The sequence below is a fragment of the Cloeon dipterum genome, chromosome 1, assembly GCF_949628265.1.
Source record: "Cloeon dipterum chromosome 1, ieCloDipt1.1, whole genome shotgun sequence".
NCBI lineage: Eukaryota > Metazoa > Arthropoda > Insecta > Ephemeroptera > Baetidae > Cloeon > Cloeon dipterum.
Window position 1 is genome coordinate 39,087,150 of NC_088786.1, and position 12,867 is coordinate 39,100,016.

Consider the following 12,867-nt stretch of genomic DNA (forward strand, 5'->3'; position numbering starts at 1 on the left):
AAATTTATAGTATTAAAAATATACACTTGCAGAGAAAATTATTTTGTGAAAGTACATATGTTTCCAAAGTTTGAAGTGGACTTTAATTTTTAAATGAAAAGCAAGCCAAAGCCCCTAAAAATCCCATCTCTTAAGTTTTAAGTCTTAAAAAATTTAAAACTGCATATTTTTATACTGGGGGCCGGATTCACGTTACGCGCAGACATGGCGTCTAGTAGCGTACGGTGGGAAATTTGAATAATTTTGTTGTTATTTCTGTACTAACAGCTAATTAGCCCGGTAGTTGGCGAATCAACCGTTAGATGGCACGTCAGGCTAATGGAAATGTAATAAAATACGCAGGAACGAAATTCTTAGGTCGGCACGCCCCCTTTTTGACGCTTCTGATTGGCCGCTGGACTGTCTCCCGATTGGCCGCCATTATTTCGACTTCTGACCGGCGGGAAAACCAACACAGATCGCAACCTAGCTCCCAGTGGGAATTTGGACTGCGCAGAAGGTTTTAATTTGGTTCACGCATGCGCAGTAATAAATTTCAGCCTCTCTGTGAAATGAAGAAGCGATCTGAACATACTGCGCATGCTTAAGATGCGCACAAGGTTACTGCGCAGCTTCAAAATGGGTGAATTTTCCAGCAACTATAAAAAGTTAATATAAGCTCCTTGAAAACCTCCATTATTTCGACGCCATATTGAATTCTGACCAGCAAGAAACCAACACAGATCACAAGCCGGCCCCCGGTGGGAATTTCGACTGCGCAGAAGTTTCTAATTCGGTTCACGCATGCGCAGTGATGAGTTTCAGCCTCCCTATGAGATGAAGAAGCGATCTGAACATACTGCGCATGCTTAAGATGCGCACAAGCCTACTGCGCAGCTTCAAAATTGGCGAATATTCAAACAACTATAAAAAAGGTTATTTTAAGCGCCTAGAAACTTTAAATAGGCATATTTAAACAGACTAAATATCGAGAAGAAGGGGAAATGAACAAGGAAAATTATATAGGTAAGGTTCATTCAATTTAATTCGTTTTTATTTCTCCAAATAAGTCATATTAATGTTTAAGAAAAATTTAAAGTCAAGAAAATCACATTTAGGGACATCATAGTAAGCAAAATTTGACATCGCATATTGGGAAACTTGGGAACTCGGACACAATTTAATTTCGGACAGGTAGCCATGATTTGGAAAGTAAAGAAATTCAATCCAATGTCGATGCGCGTTCGAAGAGGAATTAAAAAATTAAAAAAAAAAATCATAGTTAATTATTTCTCATTTTCAAAGAGATAAAGTAAACTGCGGATACAGTCATCAAAAAATGCATTATCATTTCGCACTGCGCTTGTGAGAAATGGATGTTCAATTAAGTCATTGCTTTTACCAACCCTGCAAAACAAACATGTGTTTGATTTTCATAAAAGAAATATGCAAAAATAACGTACCTGAGTTCACTTAATTTGGGAAGAAATGCGCAGGCGCTCTTCAAAATATTTTTCAAGAACTTCTTGTTAATATATCTTTTGACATTCCCTGGCCTGTTACTGACATCAGGGAATTCCCTTTCGCGTGAATGAAGGTATAAGTGAAAAGTGTGCAGTTGGGATAAAATCTGCTTCTCTTGAATCAAAGAGTTGAGTCTCAGTAGGTCTACATTCTTGAAGTGCGCTCCTTTGAGAACAAGCTTTTCCAGCTTTGGCGCAGACAATACGTTGGATAAAATCATGGTATGTTCCACTTCACCGAATCTAGATGGTTTCAGCATAAAAAAATAGAAAGATATGAAAATCCTTTACACTCACCCTGCGTCAGGCAATAATATCCATTCGAGTTCTTTAAGTTCCGTAAAATACTCAGTCGGCAATGTGGAACTTATCAAAGAACAAAAATCAAGCGACAACTTTTCAAGCTTTGGACAGTATTTCGAGATGATTGCCAAATCCATTTTAAAAACAAAACCATTCTGGCTCAACAAATGAAGAGTTTGCAGATTTTGTCCATATGTGCTCAAATATCTCTCGTGAACAATTAAATCTTCGACTTGACGTCTAACTGCTAAATTCAGCTCTCTGATATTATCAAATTGTGGTAGAGTGGATTCTTCCAGATATTCGTCATCATCTCCTAATAATCCAGCCTTAAACAATCGGAATTTTAAATTAAAAGGTTTACTGATAGTATACAAAAGTTCAATTACCGAGAGACAGGAAACGTTTGGAAATAAAACAGGAAAATCTTTAAGCTCCTTTGGGCGAATCTGATTTGTTGCGAGATCAACATGAACGTGTCGCTGACATGGCTGACGTAATTTTTTGAAATACTCAATACGAAATATATCATGAAGTATGCAAAACCAATTGTAGAACTGGCTCTCAATTAATGGAACAATTTCAACGTCTGGAAGATGTTCGTTGCAAATATCAACAAGCCAGTAGATGTCATTGACAGTTATTTGTTTCACGTTGCATAAACTGCTATTTAAGACTTCCAAGGATAGTTCTGGTCCAGAACAATCACACAGGATATTAAGAATTTGCAGATTCGGAAGGTATTTGCACATTTCGAGCAGATCTTTTTTCTTGAACCAGTACATCTCAACATGAAGAGTTTTCAAACTTCGCAGTTTCATCAGCGATTGCAACATTCCCGGCTTGACAAGGACCTTTCTTTCAAATCTATGTGGATGGTTTTGCTTTATGATTAGAGTCTCAACGTTCGGAGCTTGTGTTCCAATCCATTGAAGCAACTGGACGCAACACTCGGTTGCCTAATTAAAATAAACGTTCACTTTTTATCGTTGTTTAGGATAATTTAACTTTAATTACCTCTTTTAGAGCGGCGACTTCAATATTGTCTTGGTCCAGATATTGATCAGGACAGGCGAATGACATTATTCCGTTCAACTCAATGCATCGGGTCCGGGAACTCAGCAAATAAGGAAAAATCCCCATCAAATCCTTAAATATTTCTGTTTTTCCTCTGTCATCTATAATCTTCCGCGTTATGAGCGTCTGTAAAATTTTTTCTCGCAAAACACCAGCTGTCAGATTTATAATTAAGTCATATTTTAATGTCATTTTATGATTAAATACTCACGCAAAGTCTTGAGCTGCTCCAGCTGATCATCGCTATCCAAATAAAACCTGATGTTTTTCAAGAAGGTTCGAACCGCAAGCATCTCCAAACTGTAACTCTTAGCCCGCAGAGCTTGAAGCCTCTTCTTGGTCAAGTTAAGCACGGTTTCGTCTTCCATCACGGTCGTGCGTCTTGATCCACATAAACGAACGGAATGTTTGCTACTTGACTACAAATGTTTTTAACTTAGACCTTTTATATTTTCGTTGCACAGTTGCAATGGACAGACACCAAAAGACTAATTCTCTTTTCTACTGACTACAAATATATTTCGTTTTTATGTTTTTCAAGTAGTCACCGCATTTTTTGTCAGTTAAAAACACGCCCATTAACTAATAATGAAAACATTATTAAAAATATATTATTCAATAGTTTTGAGCGACACTAATGACGAATATTTTAGTGAAATTGAAGTATGGGAGGCAAGTGGAGCAAGACACATATCACGACCGTGATTATAGATGATGAAACCGTGCTTAACTTGACCAAGAAGAGGCTTCAAACTCTGCGGGCTAAGAGTTACAGTTTGGAGAAGCTTGCGGTTCGAACCTTTTTGAAAAACATCAGGTTTTATTTGGATAGCGATGATCAGCTGGAGCAGCTCAAGAGTTTGCGTAAGTATTAATTTCTAAAATGACTAAATGTGACTTAAGTATAAATCTGACAGCTGGCGTTTTGCGAGAAAAATTTTTACAGACGCTCATAACGCGGAAGATAATAGATGACACTGGAAAAACAGAAATATTTGAGGATTTGATGGGGATTTTTCCTTATTTGCTGAGTACCCGGACTCGATGCATTGAGTTGAACGGAATAATGTCATTCGCCTGTCCTGATCCATATCTGGATAAAAAAGTGCTGAATTTGCCACTCTTAAAAAGGTAATTAAAGTTAAATGACGATAAAAAGTAAACGTTCTTTTAATTAGGCAACCGAGTGTTGCGTGCAGTTGCTTCAATGGATTGAAACACTAGCTCCAAAAGTAGAGACGCTAATTATAAAGCAAAACCATCCATTTAAAGTTTTTAGAAAGGTCCTTGTCAAGCCAGGAATGTTGCAATCGCTGATGAAACTGCAAAGTTTGAAAACTCTTCATATGGATTTGTATTGGTTCAAGAAAAAAGATCTGCTCGAAATGTGCAAAAACCTTCCGAATCTGCATACTCTTAATATCCTGTGTCATGATTCTGGACCAGATCTTTCCCCAGAAGTCTTCACTAGCAGTTTATGCAACGTGAAACAAATAACTGTCAACAACTTCTGCTGGCTCGCTGATTTGTGCAACGAACATCTTCCAGACGTTGAAATTGTTCCGTTTAATCAGAGCCAGTTCTTCGATTGGTTTAGCATTCTTTCTGCTGTATTTTATTGTGATTATTTTAGAAACCCACATAAGCAATGTCAGCAACACGTTTATATGGATCTTGCTACAAATGAGATTCACTCAAGGGAGCTTCAACATTTTCCCGTTTCGTTCCAAAACGTTTCGTGTCTCACGGTAATTGAGAAATATTATTTTAATTTTAAAATACGTTCTGATTTTTTCAGGCTGGATTACGCGAATATGACGAATATTTGGAAGCATCTACTCTACCCCAATTTGATAATATCAGACAGCTGAATTTAGCAGCTAAATTTAAAGGAAGGAATGTACTGATTCTCGAGAGATTTTTGAGCACATATGGACAAAATCTGCAAACTCTTTGTCTTTCAAGCGATGATTGGGGCTTTAGAATGGATTTGGCAATCATCTCGAAATACTGTCCAGAGCTTGAAAAGTTGTCGCTCGATTATTGCTGTTTGAAAAGTTCTACATTACCGACAGAGGCTTTTACGGAGCTGAAAGAACTCGAATGGAGATATCATCATGTTTTTGGGTAAGTGTAAGTAAGAATTCCTATTTTTATTTTTTTATGCCGAAAACATCAATAGATCCGAATACGAGAATGATCGCATGATTTTGTCCAACATTTTGTCTGCACCAAAGTTGGAAAAAGTTGTTCTCGAAGGAACACGTTTTGACGAAGCAGACCTACTGAGACTCAACTCGTTGATTCAAGAAAAGAAGATTTTATCCCAATTGCACACTTTTCAATTCTACCTAGATCTGGACAGTGGCAACAAGGGAATCAAAAAATATTTGACAAATATTTTGAAGAGCGCGTGTGCATTTCTTCCCAAATTATCCGATTTCAGGTACGACATTTTTGCAAATTTCTGTGATGTAAATTTTAAAGGTTATTTGTTCTGTAGAGTTGGCAGAAAATGGACCTTATATGACCATCCACTTCGCCCTACCCCAATAATAGGGGACGATGAAATTCTTGATGAATGTATCTGCAATTTACTTTATCTGTTTGAAAATGAGAAGTAATAACTATTATATATTGTTGTTTAAATTTAATATTTCCTCGGGTTGAATTCCTTTACTTTGCGAATCGCGCAAACTTGTCTGAAATTATATTTTTGTCGAATTCTCATTTTTCCTAACATTGTCAATTTTACATGCGATGTCAAATGTGTTGTTTAGTATTTAATTTGGTGTAGGCTGTAGTGTGGCGAGTTTGGCACTATTTTATTCACGAGTTTCTCAAACACTGCAAATGCTCCTAAATGCGATTTTCATGACTTTTCAATGTTTGTAAAATATAATGTCTTATTTTTAGGAATAAAAATGAATTGAATTAAATAATTTTTCTTGTTTATTTTCCCTTCTTCTCAATAATTAGTATTTTTTATAGTTCCCGCAATGGTTAAAAGAAAAGAAAAAATAGTCCATCGTCTAAATTTCACATCCGAATTTAATTAATTTTCGTTTTCCAACAGCTGAAGTAAACAGCGGATACATTCATCAAACACTTTATCGTCTTTGCGTATTGCGCATGTGAGTAGTGGATGATCAAAGTCAATTCTTCTGCCAATTCTGTAATAAATTTAACCATTAAAGTGGGTTTATAACACAATTTTGCAAAAATAGCGTACCTGAAATCGGATAATTTGGGAAGAAAGGCACACGCGGCCTTTAAAACATTCGTCAAATTCTCCAATCTCTCGTTGGCAAAGCAATTAAGGTAGAAGTGAAAAGTGTGCAGTTGCGATAAAATCTGCTTCTCTTGAATCAAAGTGTTGAGTTTCATCAGGTCTAATTCGCTAAAAAATGCACCTTCGAGAACAACCTTTTCCAACTTCGGCGCGGACAAAATGTTGGATAAAAACATGGTTTCATCCTCATATCTAGGATAGCTGGATGTTTTCTGAATTAAATAAATAGAGACAAAATTTACTGACACTTACCTCAAGTAATAAGCCAGAGGCGGATATCTCAATTCGAGATCTTTCAACTCCGCAAAAACCGCTACTGGCAATGTGGACTTTTTTAAACATATTTCAACGAGCGACAACTTTTCAAGCTTTGGACAGTTTTTCAAGATGATTACCAAATCAATTTTTAAGCTAGGAAATTTGCAGGTCAAATTCAGTGTTTGCAGATTTGGTCCATATGTGCTCAAAATTCTCTCGCAAATAAGTAAATCACTCTTTATAAATTCAATTGCTAGATTCAGCTGTCTGATGTGATCAAATTTTGGTAGGGAGACTGCTTCTGGATAATCGTTTCCATAATATTCCCATGAATTCTTCAAAACATACATTTGTTGTAATTAAAAGGTAATTTAATAACAAAGTAACTCACCTCTGAAAGTAAAATTACCGTGAGACAGGAGACGTTTGGAAATAGAACAGAGAATTCTTCAAACTCTTTTGGACGAATCTGATTTCCAGCTAGATCCAAATAAATATGTCGCCGATTTGGTTGACTAGGTAATCTGGAAACCGATCTCTCATGTCTATTATAAATTTTTATATGCCAGTCGAAGATCTGGCTCTGGTTAAACGGAACAATTTCAACGTCTGGAAGATGTTTGTTGCACAAATCAGCGAGCCAGCGAAAGTTGTTGACAGTAATGTGTTTCACGTTGCAAAAACTTCTAGTGAAGACTTCTGGGGAAGGATGTGGACCAGAATTTAAAGTTAGGACATTAAGATAATGCAGATTCGGAAGGTTTTTGCACATTTCCAGCAGATCGTTTTTCTTGAACCTGAACAAATCAACGCGAAGAGTTTTCAAATTTTGCAATTTCTGCAGCGAATGCAGCATTTCCGGTTTGACCAGGGGCTTGTTATCCGAGGGATCGCTGATTTCTGGGAATGAATTGTTTTTCATTATGATTAGTGTCTCAACTTTTGGAGCTAGTGCTTCAATCCATTGAAGCAACTGGACGCAACACTCGGTTGCCTAATTAAAAGAAAGTTAACGTATCATCGTTTATGATAATTGAGCTCTTAAAATACCTTTTCTAGAGTGGCAATCCTATCAGTAAGAACGAATGACAATATTCCGTTCAACTCAATGTATCGGGTCCGGGAACTCAGCAAGTAAGGAAAAATCCCCATCGAATCCGTAAACACCTCCGTTTTTCCACTGTAATCTATCCTCCTTCTGATTGTAAGCTTTTGTAAAATTTTATCTCGCAAAACGCGAGCTGTCAGATATATAATTAAGTCATATTTTAATGTCATTTTATGATAAAATACTCACGCAAACTCTTGAGCTGCCCCAACTGATCATCGCTATTCAAATAAAACCTGATGTTTTTCAAGAAGGTTCGAACCGCAAGCTTCTCCAAACTGTAACTCTTAGCCCGCAGAGTTTTAAGCCTCTTCTTGGTCAAGTAGAGCACAGTTTCGTCATCCATCACTGTGAAATTTCTTGCTCCAACACAAATGAACGGAAACCAAGAGACTAATTATTTTTCTACTGACTACAAATGTACTTATTTTTATTCCTAGTGTTTACCACAGCCTTATTTTTCGTTAGTTTTAAACAAGCTCATTAGTTATATATAATTTAATACTTAAGAATGACACTAATTTGAGATAAATAGCCTCCAGGAAGATAGCATATATTGTTTTCAATCACTAATCCAATCTGAGCAGTTTGTCTCTAAAATACGAAAAAACACAATTTTTTCAAAATTACATCTTATTAAATAAGGCTTATTTAGGCTATTACTGTGTGGTGCTCGCGTCTGATATCGCAAACTAGCCCCTACATCAACTTCCGTTCGCGGACCATTATTGGAGCTGACGCCAACAATAGCTCACGCGTGTGATTCAACAATAAGGTGTCGGCAATTAGCCCTATACATGTTAGAGGTAAGCGATCTAATTAGTTCTTAAGTGATTCTCTATTATGTTCATTATCTTTGCTGCGATAAATAAAGTCTGAATACTATTATTGTTAGTAGCTCGATTAATTTCCTAACCAAACATTCGTGTTTCCTAGCGATTCTTTTGCAATGCGAGAGAAACAAACAAAGACTTTAACCGGCAAACAATAATCCTTAATGCATTTTTGTAATTTATTTTCAGTTCCATGTACGCACCAAGAGTGAATACAGGATTACCTCAAAAATACACCGTGTTTTTCTTCATCGACAACATTCCCTCTGCAATTAAATTAAGTCGAGCATTTGAAGAGTTAGGCTCCAATAACTATAAAATGAAAATTGTTGTTCTCTTTATTGCTTTGTAGGAATTTTGTTGAAAACTTGGTTAAATTTTAGTGACTTGACCTTTAACCTACAAAGTCCATGGCAAAGTTGTTTGAAGTTTATTCGAGATCATTTTTAAAACCTCTATAGTTTATCAATTTATCATTCAAATAAAAGTTGCATTACTCCCTGAAAACGATTAGCCAACTTTGAGCCCCTGGAAAATAGGGCAGAATCATGCTTAGATCTGTGATTGGCAACGGACGGTTTTCACAAAAGCCATATAGATACAAAATTTACGAAATTTTTACTCTAATAATCTAATGGAAAAGGATTGAAAGAGAAATTATTTCTAAATATTTGTTTATTTACGATATCGATACGAACGATTTTTAGACGATTAAACCAATATATTTACAAATTAATTAAGTTTGGTTTGAATAGCTTTCAATTTTATGACTCTTTTTCTCATTTGGTGGTCCCGCAACGGTTGGAAGTTCTAAAAAAAAAAAATTGTTGTTCTTCCAAAATTCACATTCCAGATTTATTATTTTTCTTTCTCGAACAGAGAAACTAAATTGTGGATACATTTATCAAAAACTTTGTCGTCTTTCTGTATTGCGCATGTGAGTAGTGGATGATCATAGTAAATATCTCTGCCAACTCTGTAAAACATTTTACCATTGGAGCAATCTCGTCAAAGTTATTTGCAAAAATAACGTACCTGAAATCGGATAACTTTGGAAGAAAGGAACAAGCGGCCTTTAAAACATTTGTCAAATATTTCAATCTCTCGTTGACATAGCAATTAATGTAGAAGTGAAATGTGTGCAGTTGGGATAGAAACTGCTTCTCTTGAATCAGAAAGTTCAGTCTCAGAAGGTCTGCGTCGTTAAAACGTGCTCCTTCGAGAACAACTTTTTCCAGCTTTGGCGCAGATAAAATGTTAGATAGAATCATGGTGTCATCCTCATTTCTAGGATAGCTAGATGCTTTGTTATTAAAATATAGAGAAAAGTATTTATCGACACTCACCTTACTAAAGGATATCTCAATTCGAGATCTTTCAGCTCCGTAAAAATAACCTCTCTCGGTAATGTGGATGTATTCAGACGGAACTTAACGAGCGACAACTTTTCCAGCTTAGGGCAGTGTTTAAAGATGATTGCCAAATCAATGTTCGAATTGTAATATTGGCTTTGCAATTTCAGTGTTTGCAGATTTTGTCCATAAGTGCTCAAAATTCTCTCGAAAATTAGGAAATCAGTCTTTACACATTCAATTGCTACATTCAGCTGTCTGATATGTTCAAATTTTGGAAGGGAGACTTCTCGATTTTCGTTTCGATTATACCACATACCATTAAATATTGATGATACTAATTCGTTCCTTTCTTTGACTACAACTTCAGAAAGCAAAATTAACGAGAGACAGGAGACGTTTGGAAATAAAATGGGAAATTCTTCGAACTCCTTTGGGCGAATCTGATCTCCAGCTAGATCCAAATAAATATGTTGCCGACCCACCCGATCTGATAATCTGGGAAATGTCCTCTTATATTCATCATAAATCAAGCGACGCCAGTCGAAGATCTCGCTCTGCTTAAACGGAACAATATCAATGCGTGGAAGAAGTTGGTTGCACAGATCATAGAGCCAGTAGGTGTCGTTGAAGGTTATTTCTTTCACGTTGCAAAAACTGCTTGTGAAGACTTCTGGGGATGGATCTGGTCCAGAATCATCACATAGGATATTGAGATTATGCAGATTCGGAAGGTTTTTGCACATTTCGAGCAGATCATCTTTCTTAAACCTGAACAAATCAACGCGAAGCGTTATCAGATTTTGCATTTTCTTCAGTGATTGCAACATTTCCGGTTTAACCAGGGGCTTGTTATCCGAGGGATAGCTGCTTTCTGGGAATGGATTGTTTTGCTTTATGATTAGTGTCTGAACTTTCGGAGCTAGTGCTTCAATCCATTGAAGCAACTGCACGCAACACTCGCTTTCCTAATGAAAAGAAAGATAACGAAAGTTAAAAGATAACGTATCATCATTTATGATACTTGAACTCTTAAAATACCTTTTCTAGAGTGGCAGTCCGATCAGGAAACTGACCAGGAGAGGCGAATGACAATATTCCGTTCAAATCAATGTATCGGGTCCGGGAACTCAGCAAATATGGAAAAATCCCCATCGAATCCTTTAATTCTTCTGTTTTTCCTTTATCATCTATATTCTTCAGCATTAAGAGCGTCTGTAAAATTTTTTCTCGCAAAACGCCAGCTGTCAGATTTATACTTAAGTCACATTTAGTCATTTTAGAAATTAATACTTACGCAAACTCTTGAGCTGCCCCAACTGATCATCGATATCCAAATAGAATCTGACATTTTTCAGGATCGTTCGAACCACAAGCTTCTCCAAACTGTAACTCTTAGCCCGCAGAGTTTTAAGCCTCTTCTTGGTCAAGTAAAGCACAGTTTTGTCATCCATCACGTCATCACGGTCGTGAAATGCGTCTTGATCCACTCAAACGAACGGAAACCCAAAGACTAATTCTTTTTTCAACTGACTACAAAAGTAATTATTACAGAACTATTATTTTTCTAGTGGTCACCACAGAGCCTTATCCATTTTTCGTCACTTAAAAACATACACTAATTAGCTAATGAAAACATTAAAAATATATTATTTAATAGATTTAAGTGATAATAATGAGAGTTAAGTGAAATTTCATTAGTTAATTTAAGAAAATATCCTCTCTGGAAGAAAGGAATGTTTTCGACTCCCTACAAAACACATAACATAACCGTAAGAAGATAATAGGGGCCTTTATACACACTTTTTCACACATAAGAACGCACCATGGGAGGATATGGGGCAGGGATAGAGGAAGGCGGAGGTTGGGCGCGAGTCGGGCGCAAGTAAGGCGCTAGTTAGGCGGGGGTAAGGTGGGAATTGCGCGCGAGTTGGGAGAGAAATAATTTTGCGCGAGTTGTGCGGGAGTTTTTCACAACGCTGGCCGCGCGAGTCAGCCGAAGAGAGAAATCGGCGCAGAGAGCAAATTATGAGTGTTGGGTCTCGAGGTACATGCGAGTCGCGCTGTGTGTAAGTTGGCGCAGAGAGGAAGGTGCGAGTAGGGCATGAGATAGGCTGGTATGGCTCTCGAGATGGGAGAAACAATTCAGTGCGCGTTGTGCGGGAGTCGGACGCACAAGTTTTTTCCTCACGGACGCACGACTCATGCAAAAGAGAGTAAAACGGTGCACAGAGAGAGGCACTTATGAGTGCTGCGCGCGAGATGTGTGCGATTCGGTCGTGAGTCGGAGTGAGAGACACGCAGAGAGAATTTGCGCGAGCCGAGCACGGACACACAAAGAGATGTACGAGAACGAAACAGTGCATCTATTGCATTGAAGGAAGAGAGAATTAGCGCGAACCGACCACTTCACTGATTTTTTAATTGTAGTGGTGCACAACGGAGATAAAATATTATATAACAGTAGTGGGGCGACACACAGAGAGATGTACGAGAACGAAGCAGTGCATCTATTGCATTGAAGGAAGAGAGAATTTGCGCGAGCCGAGCACTTCACTGATTTTTAATTGTAGCGGTGTAGAACGGAGAGAAAATATATATATCGCAGTAGTGGCGCGACACACAGTGCATGCATTTATATTTTGTAGCGGGGCGCATCGGCGCGCTCGAGAAAGAATTCTTCAGTAATATTTCTGCTGGGATGAATAAAAAGCAGCACGAGAGAAAAGGTGACCGAAGCCCGAGCATGTGTGTGGCGGGCAAGTGGCCACAGATGTATCAGCGCGTTTGCTCGGTTAAGGAAAACACTGCCTTGTGGACACATAACCCTGTGTGTTCAATGTGTCGATATTGCGTGTGGCGTATGTGAAAAAACAATTGTTGACCAAATAAAAATTGCAGGTTCACTCTGATACAAATATTTGTTTTCAATTAGTGACCTTTGATCGTAAAGAGGGTGGAGCTTAAATTATTGTGGTAGGGCAGGGTCGTGCTTTTAAAAGCCCGTGTCTCATGTTAAATCGTCACTCCTGTCACTGTATCCCGACGGAGATAAAATATTATATGACAGTAGTGGGGCGACACACAGAGAGATGTACGAGAACGAAGCAGTGCATCTATTGCATTGAAGGAAGAGAGAATT